Source organism: Eumetopias jubatus, unplaced genomic scaffold (genome assembly GCF_037043125.1).
Source record: "Eumetopias jubatus isolate StellerSeaLion01/CBP00866 unplaced genomic scaffold, mEumJub1_p1.0 scaffold_9, whole genome shotgun sequence".
NCBI classification, from domain to species: Eukaryota; Metazoa; Chordata; class Mammalia; order Carnivora; family Otariidae; genus Eumetopias; species Eumetopias jubatus.
This window is the reverse complement of record NW_028274815.1, coordinates 89456157-89469622: the sequence shown is the minus strand read 5'-3', so window position 1 is coordinate 89469622 and position 13466 is coordinate 89456157.

The following is a 13466-nucleotide window of genomic DNA, read 5'->3' as shown; positions in this document are numbered from 1 at the left end:
TTCTCAGCTCCTCCGAGTGGAGATTGGGAGGCCACCATTTCTGCCCTGGTCCTCCAAAGCTGTACCGAGAGCTTGCAGGGAACAAAAGCTCCTGAGAGCAAACCGGAGCAGCTTCCTTAGCCCAGACCGACAAGGGCGGGGCCGTTCCGCCTCCGGCAAAGACATTTGGAAACCACAGCAAAAGGCCCCTCCCCCAGAAGATCAACACAAACAGCCAGCAAGCCAAAACCAAGTTGATCGATCAAGGAGAATAGGAGAACTCCTGCGCTAGGGGAATACTGCACATAGATTCATGGCTTTTTTTTTTTTTTTTTTTTAACCATGATTCATTATTTCCTCAAAGTTAATTTTTCTTGACTGTTTTTTTTTATTTTTCTTTTTCCCTTTTTCAAACAACATCTTATAAATCCCTTTTTTAAAAAAAACATTTTTTATTTTTCATTTTTAGAGTCATATTTTATCCCTTCATAGTAGTTACCCTTATTTTTGGCATATATATAGAAGTTGTTCTCTCTTTAAAATTTTGAGGTACAGTTTCTTCTAACAGATCAAAGTATACCCTAAATCACTAGTGTATGGCTTTGTTCTAGTCTCCTGCCTGATCACATTGTCTCCCTTTTTCCTTTTTTTTTTTTCTTAAATCTTCTTTCTTTTTTCAAACAACTTATCTTACCTAGTCCTTTTATAAAATCTTTTATAATTTTCATCTTTACAGTCATCTTCCATCCCTTCATTGTATCAACCCTTATTTTGTACATATATGTCTTTCTTCCTTTAAAATTTTAGGAGGCACTTTTATCTGACAGACCAAAATACGCCAAAAATCTAGTGTGTGGCACTGATCTATGCACTAGCCTGATCATATTTGATCATATTCTGCCTTTCTTGTATTGTTTTGTTTTTGTTTTTATCTTTTTTTTTCTTTTTCTCTTTCTTTTTTCTTTCTTTCCCTTTCTTTTCCCCTGGTTTCAGGTCTTTTCTGATTTGTATACAGTATATTTGCTGGGGACGTTGTAAACCTGTTAGCATTTTGTTCTCTCATTCATCTATTCTCCTCTGGACAAAATGACAAGACGAAAGAAATCACGTCAGCAAAAAGAACAAGAGGTAGTCCCGTCAGCCAGGGACCTACTCAATACGGACATTAGTACGCTGTCGGACCTAGAGTTCAGAATCATGACTTTAAAGATAGTAGCTGGGCTTGAAAAAAAGCGTGGTAGTTATTAGAGAAACGCTTTCTGGAGAAATAAAAGAATGAAATCTAACCAAATCGAAATCAAAAAGGCTATTGGTGAGGTGCAAACAAAAATGGGGGCACTAAATGCTAGGATAAATGAGGCAGAAGAGAGAATCAGCGATATAGAAGACCAAACGATGGAAAATAAAGAGGCTGAGAAAAAGAGAGAGAAACAACTACAGGATCACGAGGGCAGAATTCGAGAGATAAGTGATATGATAAGACGAAACAACATTAGAATAATTGGGATCCCAGAAGAAGAAGAGAGAGAGAGAGGGGCAGAAGGTATATTGGAGCAAATTATAGCAGAGAACTTCCCTAATGTGAGGAAGGAAACAGGCATTAAAATCCAGGAGGCACAGAGAACCCCTCTCAAAATCAATAATAATAGGTCAACACCCCGACATCTAGTAGTAAAACTTACGAGTCTCAGAGACAAAGAGAAAATCCTGAAAGCAGCTCGGGAGAAGAGATATGTAACCTACAATGGTAGACACATTAGATTGGCAACAGAGCTATCCACAGAGACCTGGCAGGCCAGAAAGGACTGGCAAGATATCTTCAGAACACTAAACGAGAAAAATATGCAGCCAAGAATACTATATCCAGCTAGGCTATCATTGAAAATAGAAGGAGAGATAGAAAGCTTCCAGAACAAACAAAAACTAAAGGAATTTGCAAACACGACACCAGCCCTCCAAGAAATATTGAGAGGGGTCCTCTAAGCAAAGAGAGAACCTAAAAGCAGCAAAGAGCAGAAACGAACACAGACAACAGACAGTTAACAGTCACCTTACAGGTAATACAATGGCACTAAATTCATACCTTTCAATAGTTACCCTGAATGTAAATGGGCTCAATGCCCCAATCAAAAGACACAGGCTCTCCGATTGGATTAAAAAACAAGACCCATCAATATGCTGTCTGCAAGAGACTCATTTTAGACCCAAAGACACCCCCAGATTGAAAGTGAGGGGGTGGAAAACCATTTACCATGCTAATGGACACCAAAAGAAAGCTGGGGTGGCGATCCTTATATCAGACAAACTAGATTTTAAAACAAAGACTGTAATAAGAGATGAGGAAGGACACTATATCCTACTTAAAGGGTCTATCCAACAAGAAGATCTAACAATTGTAAATATCTATGCCCCGAACATGGGAGCAGCCAAATATATAAGGCAATTAATAACAAAAGCAAAGAAACACATTGACAACAATACAATAATAGTGGGGGACTTTAACACCCCTCTGACTGAAATGGACAGATCATCTAAGCAAAAGATCAACAAGGAAATAAAGACTTTAAATGACACACTGGACCAGATGGACTTCACAGACATATTCAGAACATTCCATCCCAAAGCAACGGAATACACATTCTTCTCTAGTGCCCATGGAACATTCTCCAGAATTGATCACATCCTAGGTCACAAATCAGGTCTCAACCGCTACCAAAAGATTGGGATCATTCCCTGCATATTTTCAGACCACAATGCTTTGAAACTAGAACTCAACCACAGGAGGAAAGTCGGAAAGAACCCAAATACATGGAGGCTAAAGAGCATCCTACTAAAGAATGAATGGGTCAACCAAGAAATTAAAGAAGAATTAAAAAAATTCGTGGAAACCAATGAAAATGAAAACACAACTGTTCAAAATCTTTGGGATACAGCAAAGGCAGTCCTGAGAGGAAAGTAGATAGCAATACAAGCCTTTCTCAAGAAACAAGAAAGGTCTCAAATACACAGCCTAACCCTACACCTAAAGGAGCTGGAGAAAGAACAGCAAATAAAGCCTAAACCCAGCAGGAGAAGAGAAATCATAAAGATCAGAGCAGAAACCAATGAACTAGAAACCAAAAGAACAGAAGAACAGATCAACGAAACTAGGAGCTGGTTCTTTGAAAGAATTCACAAGATTGATAAACCCCTAGCCAGACTGATCAAAAAGAAAAGAGAAATGACCCAAATCAACAAAATCATGAATGAACGAGGAGAGATCACAACCAACACCAAAGAAATACAAACAATTATAAGAACATATTATGAGCAACTCTATGCCAGCAAATTAGATAACCTGGAAGAAATGGGTGCATTCCTAGAGATGTATCAACGACCAAAATTGAACCAGGAAGAAATAGAAAACCTGAACAGACCTAGAACCACTAAGGAAATTGAAACAGTCATGAAAAATCTCCCAAGAAACAAAAGCCCAGGGCCAGATGGCTTCCCAGGGGAATTCTATCAGACATTTCAAGAAGAATTAATACCTATTCTCCTGAAACTGTTCCAGAAAATAGAAATGGAAGGGAAACTTCCAAACTCATTTTATGAGGCCAGCATTACCTTGATCCCAAAACCAGACAAAGACCCCATCAAAAAAGAGAATTACAGACCAATATCCTTGATGAGCATGGATGCAAAAATTCTCACCAAAATACTAGCCAATAGGATCCAACAGTACATTAAAAGGATTATTCACCACGACCAAGTGGGATTTATCCCTGGGCTGCAAGGCTGGTTCAACATCCGCAAATCAATCAACGTGCTACAATACGTTAACAAAAGAAAGAACAAGAATCATATGATCCTCTCAATAGATGCAGAAAAAGCATTTGACAAAGTACAGCATCCTTTCTTGATCAAAACTCTTCAGAGTAGAGGGATAGAGGGTACAAACCTCAATATCATAAAAGCCATCTATGAAAAACCTACAGCGAATATCATTCTCAATGGGGAAAGGCTGAGAGCTTTTCCCCTAAGGTCAGGAACGCGGCAGGGATGTCCACTCTCACCACTGCTATTCAACATAGTATTAGAAGTCCTAGCCACAGCAATTAGACAACAAAAAGAAATCAGAGGCATCCAAATCGGCAAAGAGGAAGTCAAACTCTCCCTCTTTGCAGATGATATGATACTGTATGTGGAAAACCCAAAAGACTCCACCCCAAAACTGCTAGAACTCATACAGGAATTCAGTCAAGTAGCAGGATATAAAATCAATGCACAGAAATCAGTGGCATTCCTATACACCAACAACAAGACAGAAGAGAGACAAATCAAGGAGTCGATCCCATTTACAACTGCACCCAAAACCATTAGATACCTAGGAATAAATCTAACCAGAGAGGCAAAGGATCTGTAGTCAGAAAACTATAAAATACTCATGAAAGAAATTGAAGAAGACACAAAGAAATGGAAAAACGTTCCATGCTCATGGATTGGGAGAATCAACATTGTGAAGATGTCAATGCTACCTAGAGCAATCTACACATTCAATGCAATCCCCATCAAAATACCATCCACTTTTTTCAAAGAAATGGAACCAATAATCCTAAAATTTGTATGGAACCAGAAGAGACCCAGAATAGCCAGAGGAATACTGAAAAAGAGAAGCAAAGCTGGCGGCATCACAATTCCGGACTTCCAGCACTATGACAAAGCTGTCATCATCAAGACAGTATGGTACTGGCACAAAAACAGACACATCGATCAATGGAACAGAATCGAGAGCCCAGAAATGGACCCTCAACTCTATGGTCAACTTATCTTTGACAAAGCAGGAAAGAATGTCCAATGGAAAAGAGACAGTCTCTTCAACAAATGGTGTTGGGAAAATTGGACAGCCACATGCAGAAGAATGAAACTGGACCATTTCCTTACACCACACACAAAAATAGACTCCAAATGGTTGAAAGACCTAAACGTGAGACAGGAGTCCATCCAAATCCTAAAGGAGAACACAGGTAGCAACCTTTTCGACCTTAGCCGCAGCAACTTCTTCCTAGAAACATCGCCAAAGGCACGGGAAGCCAGGGCAAAAATGAACTATTGGGATTTCATCAAGATAAAAAGCTTTTGCACAGCAAAAGAAACAGTCCACAAAACCAAAAGACAACCGACAGAATGGGAGAAAATATTTGCAAATGACATATCCGATAAAGGGCTAGTATGCAAAATCTATAAAGAACTTATCAAACTCAACACCCAAAGAACAAATAATCCAATCAAGAAATGGGCAGAAGACATGAACAGACATTTCTCCAAAGAGGACATCCAAATGGCCAACAGGCACATGAAAAAGTGCTCAACATCGCTCGGCATCAGGGAAATCCAAATCAAAACCTCAATGAGATACCACCTCACACCCGTCAGAATGGCTAAAATTAACAAGTCAGGGAACGACAGATGTTGGCGGGGATGTGGAGAAAGGGGAACCCTCCTACACTGTTGGTGGGAATGCAAGCTGGTGCAACCCCTCTGGAAAACAGTATGGACGTTCCTCAAACAGTTGAAATTAGAGCTACCGTTCGATCCAGCAATTGCACTACTGGGTATTTACCACAAAGATACAAATGTAGGGACCCGAAGGGGTACGTGTACCCCAATGTTTATAGCAGCAATGTCCACCACAGCCAAACTGTGGAAAGAGCCAAGATGCCCATCGACAGATGAATGGATAAAGAAGAGGTGGTATATATACACAATGGAATATTATGCAGCCATCAAAAGGAATGAGATCTTGCCATTTGCAACGACGTGGATGGAACTGGAGGGTGTTATGCTGAGTGAAATAAGTCAATCAGAGAAAGACATGTATCCCATGACCTCACTGATATGAGGAATTCTTAATCTCAGGAAAGAAACTGTTACTGGAGTGGTTGGGGGTGGGAGGGATGGGGTGGCTGGGTGATAGACATTGGGGAGGGTAGGTGCTACGGTGAGCGCTGTGAATTGGGCAAGACTGTTGAATCACAGTTCTGTACTTCTGAAACAAATAACGCAACATATTTTAAGAAAAAAGAAAAAGAAGAAGATAACAGGAGAGGAAGAAAAGGGGAGTATGTCAGAGGGGGAGACGAACCATGAGAGACGTTGGACTCTGAAAAACAAACTGAGGGTTCTAGAGGGGAGGGGGGTAGGGGGATGGGTTAGCCTGGTGATGGGTATTGAGGAGGGCACGTTCTGCATGGAGCACTGGGTGTTATGAACAAACAATGAATCATGGAACACTGCACCCAAAACTAATGATGTAATATCTGGTGATTAACATAACAATAACAAATTAAAAAAAAAAAGGCTTCGCGCTTCGCGAACCAAGGTGTTAGCACGAAGTCATGTTTGACGTGGCCTCGTTTCTCTGAGTTCAGTGGAAGGCTCTGCTGAGGCTAGCTCACGTACATTTGAAGGCCCTTCCAACTTCATGACCCAAGACTTTGATGGAGAGAAACCCTCCACACAACGTGTTCCTCACTGTGGTGTATCTCGCTTTCCGTCCCTTTTCTCTCGCCCTAAGCTTTACCACGGTGCTTCCATCCGTAGGGAAAGAGCTGGTCGTCGACGGACGGCAACCCTCTAGATTTGTCCTTAGAGTTAAACACCCGTAGGCAATCTTCCCTATGCCTCCTCACATCATACATTTCCATACTCATCCTTCTTCATGGAACGACAGGAGGCACATTCGAAACGGACAGCTCACTCTAGGGCACGTCCCTCATGCCTTCACGCCCACGACGGAAAACACTTTTATCTTCCTGAAACAATATGATAAGCTGAGGGAAGACTTCTTCACAAGGGGTTTGTCAAGCACCGTCACAGGGCACATTCTTTATGCCTTCACACGTTCGTGCCAGAATGCCACTCATACGTAGGCGTACGGCTTTCCAGGGTTTCCTTCTCAGACTTAAAGGCATGACCTTTTCCCTCTGCTCTCTCTCGTACTCATGAAAACATTTCGCACGGAACAAGATTTGAACCGGGAGAGACAATCTCCACTCCTTATTTCCGTGGCGCAGGCATGGGGCACATGCCTTGCGCTGTCACACTTACCTTGGAATAGACTACCATTTTCAGGGAAGATGTTGGTAGAAACACGGTTTCTCTGCAGTGGTGTTTCTTCAGACCGACCTGCACGCCGCCTCTTTAGGGTTCCGCAAGTACATGTTGTGACTAGGTTTTCCCCGTGAAGCCAGATGGAAGCTCGAAGTCGCGGTTGGACACAGACTTGTTTCGCACAGTGTAGTCTGTGGCTTTCCTTTGGCGAACTCACGTACGTTTGAAAACCCTTCTAGCGTCGTGAGCCGTGGTGTTCATTGAGAGAAGCCCTCCATACAAAGTGGTTCCACGAGTAAGGTATAGCAGGCTTTTCCTCTGCTTCCGTTCACACTCGGCGTCAAGCCGCTTCGATCCTTAGGAAAGGAGGCGGGGAGTCGAAGGACCGCTCCTCCACAGCATTGTTTCTTCGACTTAAGTGTACAGCTCGTTCCTTACGCTTCCTCCCATTTCCAGACACACACCTCTCTAGGGGACAACTTGTTAGTTGGTGGTCGCATTCGACCCACATTTTCCTTCACCATTCAGCGTATGGCATTGTCCTTACGCTTTCACACGAAGTCCTGAAAACGCTTCTCTCTTCCCGAAGCAAGATCTGGGTTGACAGAAGCTTGAGACACAACTCCTCTCTCAAAGAGTGGTAGACGGCCCAGCATTTGTGCCTTCACTTTGAACGTCGGAAAGTTCTTCCAACTTCTTCCCCGGAGGCGGTAGTGGAAAGACTAGTTCCCTACAGTTTGGTTTCGTGAGAGGTGAGTGTAAGACGCCTACCTAATATAGCAACGCACATGTCTCCAAAGGCTTCTTTCTTCAAGCACCACGATGTTAGCACGAAAGCCTGTTTGCCATGGCCTTGTTTCTCAGAATTCAGTGTCAGGCTACTACTACTACTGAGGCTAGCCCACGTACATTGCAAGACCCATCCACCTCCATGACACAGGACTTAATGGAGAGAAACCCTCCGCACAACGTGTTCCTCACTGTGCAGTATCGCGCGTTCCATCTCTTTTCGTTCACACGAGGTTTAACGAGCGGCTTCGCATCCCTACGAGAAGAGATGGTAGTCGAAGGACGGCAACCCTCGAGACTTGTTCTTAGAGTTAAACAAACGCATGCCATCTTCCTTATGCTCCCGGACGTCATCCATTTCCATACACATCCTTCTTCGTGTAACGACGGCAGGCACCTTCGAAGCGGAGAGCGAAGTCTCGTCTACGTCCCTTACGCCTTCACACCCACTACGGAAAACAATTTCCTCCTACGGAAACGATACGGCAGTTGAGGGAAGCCTTCTTCACAAGTGGTTTCTCGAGCCCCGTCACAGGGCACATTCTAGATGCCTTCACCATGTCATGCTAAAGCGCTTCCCCGACGTACGTGTATGGCTTTCCTGACGGATCTCCTTCTCACGCTTCAAACCATGACCTTTTCCATCTGCTCTCTCTCATACTCTTGGAAACGCTTCTCACGGAACAGGATTCCAATCGCGACAGACATTCTACACTAGTTACTTCCGTGGCACAGGCACGGGGCACATTCCTTGCGATTTCACTCTGCCATTGGAAAAGTCTACCAGTTTCAGGGAAGGTGGTAGTAGACGCACGGTTTCTCTGCAGTGGTGTTTCTGCAGTAGGATTCAACACATACATTTTGTGACTATGGATTCCTCGGGAACCCAGATGGAAGCTCGAAGTCGCGTTCGACACAGACGTGGTTCGCCGAGATTCGTGTATGCCTTTCCTTTGGCGAAGTCACATACTTTCGCAAACCCTTCTATCTTCGTGACACATGGTGTTCGTTGAGAAAAGCCCTCCATCAGAAGTTGTTCCACGAGTGAGGTATACCACCCTTCCTTGCCCTCCGTTTCCTTTCACACTTGGCTTCAAGCCGCTTCGTTCCTTAGCAAAGCAGAAGGGCAGTCGAAGGACCGCACCTCCACAGCGTTGTTTCTTAGACTTAAGTGTATAGCACGTCCCTTACGCTTCCTCCCACTTCCAGACACACACCTCTCTAGGGGACAACGAGTGTGTTGGTGGTCACGTTCGACCCACTTTTCTCTTCACAATTCAGCGTGTGGCATTTTCCTTGTGTTTTCACACAAAGTACCGACAGCGCTTCTATCTTCCCGAAACAAGATCTGAGTTGGGAGAAGCTTTCGACACAAGTTCTTTCCCAAGCAGGGCTATATGGCACAGGAACGTGCGCCTTCACTTTTAACGTTGGGCATTTCCTCCGTCTTCTTCCCTGTAGATGGTAGTGGGAAGACTATTGCTCTACCGTTTTGTTTCTTGAGAGGTGAGTGCAAGACCCTCACACATATGTCTCAAAAGGCTTCGCGCGGAAAGGCGGAGCAAGATGGCGGAGGAGTAGGAGACCTAGATTTCGTCTGGTCTCAGGAATTCAGCTGAATAGGGATCAAACCATTCTGAACACCTACGAACTCAACAGGAGATCGAACAGGAGAGTAGCAACAACTCTCTGAACAGAGAAGCGCCCACTTACTGGAAGGTAGGGCGTGCGGAGAAGTGAATCTGAGGCGATATTCGGGAGGATAGACGGCGGGGGAGGGGCCTCCGCCGGCCGCTTCTGGCAAGTGATAGAGCCGCGGAGCACAGAATCGGAACTTTTAGAAGTTGGCTCGGCGGAGGGACGTCGCTGCAGTGGCTAAGCGGGGGGTGGAATCCTCCCGGGACAGTGTGGTCTCAGGACCCTTGGGGTCACAGGGAGACCGGGGGTGCCTGAGTGCGCCAGAGCTCCCAGGTATCAGAGCAGGGAAGCCGGCTGCAGATACGGAGCAGAGTCGCGGGCTCTCAGCTCGGGTTTGCCATAAACTGTGATCTGTGGCCCAGTCGGGGCACGGCTTCCCCAGCAGGGACCCAACAAGCAGCAGATCCGGGGAGACTCCCCTTCCTTGCCGGGGAGGAGCGGTGCGGGAACGCACTGCAGGGATCTGCTGGGTTTGGAGACTCCGCGCGGGGTCGGGTGCCAGAGATAGCAACGCTCGATCACAGGCCGGGTGAGCACGGAGTGCGGCCGGAGACCGGGGACACGGAAGTGACTGCTTTTCTCTGGGGGCACACTGAGGAGCGGGGCCCCGAGTTCTCAGCTCCTCCGAGTGGAGATTGGGAGGCCACCATTTCTGCCCTGGTCCTCCAAAGCTGTACCGAGAGCTTGCAGGGAACAAAAGCTCCTGAGAGCAAACCGGAGCAGCTTCCTTAGCCCAGACCGACAAGGGCGGGGCCGTTCCGCCTCCGGCAAAGACATTTGGAAACCACAGCAAAAGGCCCCTCCCCCAGAAGATCAACACAAACAGCCAGCAAGCCAAAACCAAGTTGATCGATCAAGGAGAATAGGAGAACTCCTGCGCTAGGGGAATACTGCACATAGATTCATGGCTTTTTTTTTTTTTTTTTTTTTTAACCATGATTCATTATTTCCTCAAAGTTAATTTTTCTTGACTTTTTTTTTTTATTTTTCTTTTTCCCTTTTTCAAACAACATCTTATAAATCCCTTTTTTAAAAAAAACATTTTTTATTTTTCATTTTTAGAGTCATATTTTATCCCTTCATAGTAGTTACCCTTATTTTTGGCATATATATAGAAGTTGTTCTCTCTTTAAAATTTTGAGGTACAGTTTCTTCTAACAGATCAAAGTATACCCTAAATCACTAGTGTATGGCTTTGTTCTAGTCTCCTGCCTGATCACATTGTCTCCCTTTTTCCTTTTTTTTTTTTCTTAAATCTTCTTTCTTTTTTCAAACAACTTATCTTACCAAGTCCTTTTATAAAATCTTTTATAATTTTCATCTTTACAGTCATCTTCCATCCCTTCATTGTATCAACCCTTATTTTGTACATATATGTCTTTCTTCCTTTAAAATTTTAGGAGGCACTTTTATCTGACAGACCAAAATACGCCAAAAATCTAGTGTGTGGCACTGATCTATGCACTAGCCTGATCATATTTGATCATATTCTGCCTTTCTTGTATTGTTTTGTTTTTGTTTTTATCTTTTTTTTTCTTTTTCTCTTTCTTTTTTCTTTCTTTCCCTTTCTTTTCCCCTGGTTTCAGGTCTTTTCTGATTTGTATACAGTATATTTGCTGGGGACGTTGTAAACCTGTTAGCATTTTGTTCTCTCATTCATCTATTCTCCTCTGGACAAAATGACAAGACGAAAGAAATCACGTCAGCAAAAAGAACAAGAGGTAGTCCCGTCAGCCAGGGACCTACTCAATACGGACATTAGTACGCTGTCGGACCTAGAGTTCAGAATCATGACTTTAAAGATAGTAGCTGGGCTTGAAAAAAAGCGTGGTAGTTATTAGAGAAACGCTTTCTGGAGAAATAAAAGAATGAAATCTAACCAAATCGAAATCAAAAAGGCTATTGGTGAGGTGCAAACAAAAATGGGGGCACTAAATGCTAGGATAAATGAGGCAGAAGAGAGAATCAGCGATATAGAAGACCAAACGATGGAAAATAAAGAGGCTGAGAAAAAGAGAGAGAAACAACTACAGGATCACGAGGGCAGAATTCGAGAGATAAGTGATATGATAAGACGAAACAACATTAGAATAATTGGGATCCCAGAAGAAGAAGAGAGAGAGAGAGGGGCAGAAGGTATATTGGAGCAAATTATAGCAGAGAACTTCCCTAATGTGAGGAAGGAAACAGGCATTAAAATCCAGGAGGCACAGAGAACCCCTCTCAAAATCAATAATAATAGGTCAACACCCCGACATCTAGTAGTAAAACTTACGAGTCTCAGAGACAAAGAGAAAATCCTGAAAGCAGCTCGGGAGAAGAGATATGTAACCTACAATGGTAGAGACATTAGATTGGCAACAGAGCTATCCACAGAGACCTGGCAGGCCAGAAAGGACTGGCAAGATATCTTCAGAACACTAAACGAGAAAAATATGCAGCCAAGAATACTATATCCAGCTAGGCTATCATTGAAAATAGAAGGAGAGATAGAAAGCTTCCAGAACAAACAAAAACTAAAGGAATTTGCAAACACGACACCAGCCCTCCAAGAAATATTGAGAGGGGTCCTCTAAGCAAAGAGAGAACCTAAAAGCAGCAAAGAGCAGAAACGAACACAGACAACAGACAGTTAACAGTCACCTTACAGGTAATACAATGGCACTAAATTCATACCTTTCAATAGTTACCCTGAATGTAAATGGGCTCAATGCCCCAATCAAAAGACACAGGCTCTCCGATTGGATTAAAAAACAAGACCCATCAATATGCTGTCTGCAAGAGACTCATTTTAGACCCAAAGACACCCCCAGATTGAAAGTGAGGGGGTGGAAAACCATTTACCATGCTAATGGACACCAAAAGAAAGCTGGGGTGGCGATCCTTATATCAGACAAACTAGATTTTAAAACAAAGACTGTAATAAGAGATGAGGAAGGACACTATATCCTACTTAAAGGGTCTATCCAACAAGAAGATCTAACAATTGTAAATATCTATGCCCCGAACATGGGAGCAGCCAAATATATAAGGCAATTAATAACAAAAGCAAAGAAACACATTGACAACAATACAATAATAGTAGGGGACTTTAACACCCCTCTGACTGAAATGGACAGATCATCTAAGCAAAAGATCAACAAGGAAATAAAGACTTTAAATGACACACTGGACCAGATGGACTTCACAGACATATTCAGAACATTCCATCCCAAAGCAACGGAATACACATTCTTCTCTAGTGCCCATGGAACATTCTCCAGAATTGATCACATCCTAGGTCACAAATCAGGTCTCAACCGCTACCAAAAGATTGGGATCATTCCCTGCATATTTTCAGACCACAATGCTTTGAAACTAGAACTCAACCACAGGAGGAAAGTCGGAAAGAACCCAAATACATGGAGGCTAAAGAGCATCCTACTAAAGAATGAATGGGTCAACCAAGAAATTAAAGAAGAATTAAAAAAATTCGTGGAAACCAATGAAAATGAAAACACAACTGTTCAAAATCTTTGGGATACAGCAAAGGCAGTCCTGAGAGGAAAGTAGATAGCAATACAAGCCTTTCTCAAGAAACAAGAAAGGTCTCAAATACACAGCCTAACCCTACACCTAAAGGAGCTGGAGAAAGAACAGCAAATAAAGCCTAAACCCAGCAGGAGAAGAGAAATCATAAAGATCAGAGCAGAAACCAATGAACTAGAAACCAAAAGAACAGAAGAACAGATCAACGAAACTAGGAGCTGGTTCTTTGAAAGAATTCACAAGATTGATAAACCCCTAGCCAGACTGATCAAAAAGAAAAGAGAAATGACCCAAATCAACAAAATCATGAATGAACGAGGAGAGATCACAACCAACACCAAAGAAATACAAACAATTATAAGAACATATTATGAGCAACT